Source organism: Arachis ipaensis, chromosome B04 (assembly GCF_000816755.2).
Source record: "Arachis ipaensis cultivar K30076 chromosome B04, Araip1.1, whole genome shotgun sequence".
Classification (NCBI taxonomy): Eukaryota; Viridiplantae; Streptophyta; class Magnoliopsida; order Fabales; family Fabaceae; genus Arachis; species Arachis ipaensis.
The window spans coordinates 110,341,258-110,345,329 of NC_029788.2; the positions used below are offsets into that span (position 1 = coordinate 110,341,258).

The 4,072-nt window shown below is 37.7% G+C and overlaps 1 long non-coding RNA gene across 1 annotated transcript in view; it reads left to right on the forward strand.

The window, feature by feature from the left end:
* LOC110270753 overlaps positions 2,202 to 4,072 on the forward strand; it is a 3,125-nt gene continuing 1,254 nt past the window's right edge. Inside the window, exon 1 of the long non-coding RNA XR_002360392.1 lies at positions 2,202 to 3,393. This is a non-coding gene — a long non-coding RNA (uncharacterized LOC110270753). The remainder of the gene's footprint in view (positions 3,394 to 4,072) is intronic.

Consider the following 4,072-nt stretch of genomic DNA (forward strand, 5'->3'; position numbering starts at 1 on the left):
TCATGTTGGAATAGAATCCAATGATCCGTTTGCGTCTGTCACTACGCCCAACACTCGCGAGTTTGAAGCTCGTCACAGTCATCCCCTCCCGGATCCTACTCGAAATACCACAGACAAGGTTTAGACTTTCCAGATCCCAAGAATGGCCGCCAATAATCCTAGCTTATACCATGAAGACTCCGATCTTTTGAAATGGAGGCTAAGAGATACACATTCAATCTAAGATAGAACAGAGGTGGTTGTCAGACACGCGTTCATAAGTTGAGAATGGTGATGAGTGTCACGAATCATCACATTCATCATGTTTAAGTGCGAATGAATATCTTAGAATGGAAGCAAGCGTGATTGAATGGAAAACATTGGTAATTGCATTAATCCATCGAGACACAGCAGAGCTCCTCACCCCCAACCATGGGGTTTAGAGACTCATGTCGTAGAAGATACAAATTCAGATGTAAAATGTCATGAGGTACAAAATAAGTCTCCAAGAGTAGTTTTTATACTCAACTAGTAACCTAGGTTTACAAAAAATGAGTAAACTAAGATAGGTAGTGCAGAAATCCACTTCTTGGGCCCACTTGGTGTGTGCTTGGGATGAGCATTGAAGCTTTCACGTGCATAGGCTGTTCCTGGAGTTAAACACCAGTTTTTGTGCCAGTTTGGACGTTTAACTCCAACTTTTATGCCAGCTCTGGCGTTTTGACGTCAGAAAAGGGCAGAGAGCTGGCGTTTTGACATCAATATACATCATCAAAACTCGATCAAAGTATGAACTATTATATATTTCTGGAAAGCCCTGGATGTCTACTTTCCAACGCAATTGGAAGCGCGCCGTTTAGAGTTTTGTAGCTCCAGAAAATCCACTTCGAGTGCAGGGAGGTCAGAATCCAACAGCATCTGTAGTCCTTCTTCAGCCTCTGAATCAAATTTTTGCTCAGATCCCTCAATTTCAGCCAGAAAATACCTGAAATTACAGGAAAACACACAAACTCATAGTAAAGTCCAGAAATATGATTTTTTCATAAAAACTAATAAAAGTATACTAAAAAGTGGCTAAATCCTACTAAAAACTATATGAAAATACCCCCAAAAAGCGTATAAAATATCCACTCATCATTTACATAATTATGCGTATCTGTTTTAGTATGCCTTAAGATTGAATCTTGTGATGGATATGGAGCTTAGGATTGCCTTTGGCATCCCGGTGTCTTATATCCTACATCACTGGGCACTATTACCATACTGAGAACCTCCGGTTCTTATACCATATATCTGTTGTGTGTTTTCAGATGCAGGTAGCAACCCACCCCTGTGAGTTGTTTGATTGGTGACAGAAGCGGAGGACCGGATACTTCTTTTGAGTCTTTTGATTTATTTTGTATATGACTCTCTCTTTTGTATTTTGTTTTGTCTAAAGGCTTGTATTTGAGAGAACAAAACTTGTATAAGCTGTTTTTACTGTCTGGTTTCTGTGTATATGGCTAGCCGGCTTAAACTCCGCGAGCCGTGGCTAGACTCTTATGATATTATACTATGATATTTGTTATACTGTAATTATTTCTTGTGTCTTAAGTTAGAAGCTTCGTTAGTACGTTTTGCGCTTTTCAAATCCTGTCTTTGAACTATATTCTTCGTCGGGCTTCTAGATTATACTATTCATTCTATATATATATATATATATATATATATTATATGTATGAGCTTAGAACTGTCGTAATCTCTGATTATCCTTTGCTTTACGACGCAAGGTAAAGTTTAGGCTAATTAGGGTGTTACGTTAAGAAAGTGATAAGGATAGAATTTGTGGCCAAAATTATCTTCTAAGGGATAATTATCAAGTGTGATAATTATTTAAACGCATGTGATTTAATTTATCCGATCAAATAACTATTTTACCAGTGTAAATGATACTCGTATATTAGGCTATCTCAGTTATAAATAAAACAGAAATAATATAAGCTTTTAACACTGAGGACAGTTATAGAATGTCAATGCATGAGGACTACATTAAAAAGTACTTATTAGTGGTGATTCTAATTTAAGTTATTCACTTGAATAATCTTTATTCTTCATTTAAAACATTCTAAAACAAAATGACAAAAAAAGGAAGGTATCTCAGGTTTGTAGCAATAAGAGTTTTGAAGATACTATATTTTTTACCTATGGAAATAATGTATCAATGGGGAAACTCTATAGCAGTTTAGCTTAGAACTCATCTGCAACCACAGTAGGTAATTTAATCAAGTCATTAATGTCTAAGTTTGGATTTGAATGAAAATATACACTACAAGAAACACGGAAGATAGCGGCAACAAATTGCCTGCGATTTTTCCATGAGCTGCAAATTGGCAACATAGCGGCGGTTGACATCCGATCTCTTCAATGTGACGCAGAATCAAATGGATTAGCGTCGAATCCATGAAGCACCGCCACCAACCCCAACCCTTTATCATATACTTGATTACTTAGTGGTTGTGTTACCTAATCTGATCAGATTACCCAAAATCTAGAAAATTAGGAACCTGCGAAAGGAGAGTGGAAGCACGCAAACCCCTCTTCTCTGCTCTGCCGTTTGCCGCTGTGTCACCTTGGAATCACGTGGTTGCCAACCCATCCTCCTCTCAGTGCCATCGACCGTTCCCCTCTACTCTACAGTGCGTGAAACCCCTAATCCTTTCTCCACGGTGTGCAAAACCCACCCCTGTTCTCTGCTCTACCGTGTGCGTCTGTGCCATCTTTGAATCGCGTGGTTGCCCAGACATCCTCCTCTCACTGTCCTCGACCGTACCCCTCTCCACCACCCCTTACTCCCTCCTCTATCATGTGCGATCTGAGCTATCTCGGCCTCTCCCCTAGTTCGTTCTTCCATCCAATTTGTTCCCTATTTTCATCAAAATTTTCTATATCTTCTCGGTTCAGATTATGCTTTTAGGTTAATTTGATTTAGATTTTGTCTATATCTTCTATTAATTCAAGTTAATTGTTGCTGTATAGAGTTAAAGAATTTGAAGGTACCACTATTATGTTTTTGGGTTGGTCTGATGGAATCAAAACAGTTCTCTGCGTTGTTTTAACAATTGATATAAAGTATTGACATGTACCCTTTACCATTCAACAGCTCCAATTGATGGGTTTCCACTTTCAAATACTTAATAGCTGAGCTGTGGAATTGTGAATAGTGTAAAGGGACAAATTTTTTTACTCAAAAATTATCTAACAATTTCTCTTATTATGGAAAAATAATATGTGATGACAAGTGATGTGACTGGGATTGTTGTGCAGATCATGGTTAAGAGTCAAGTTTTGGCTGGTGGAATGGCTTGGGAACTTTTAAAAATGGTCTTAAGGGTGGTGTACACATTGTTAAGGCTGACCATGTTGCAGATATTGCTGGTAATACATGTTCCCTCTGAGATCACTACCCAAAATGAACCTTTTTTTGGTTCTCATTTGAATTTATATGCGTGTGGCTTTTGATATGACAATCTCAGTTGATTCATTTCAATATTATGGTCTTGATTTAGAGTTGAGTTCATTGAGGATGGATGTGCATAGTGGTATTATTATTTTGTAGTTGTTGTAGTTATTAGCAATGTTATTATTTTGATCACTACCTAAAATGAACCTTTTTAGTGGTTGGATTGGTCACCTGGACTTGCTTGTATTCATATTAGCTATTTGGTGACTAGAAATTTGTTCTATCATCTATCTCTATACTTCTGGTTTATGCTATACATTTGTTGGACATTACAACATGACCTACATTGTTGTTGAAGTTTGCAGCAAGGCTGCTACTATTACAAAAGGAATTTAAGGTCCTAATCTTACTCTAAATAGCACTTAGATATAGTCCTAAAGGCTAGAACAAGTGCAGTTCAGATTCTGCTCTAGGGAGTTGCTATGGGATTATGCAGATAGATCTGCTGTGAAATTTCTGCAACAATAAATCTGCTGTGTATGGCTTGGGAAAAATATGCAGATACAAGACCAGATTTGGATGGCTAAATTGGGAATAAAATCTGTTTATAATTGCATCTGGTTCAGGAGATGGGGCACAATGCAGTTCTAATCA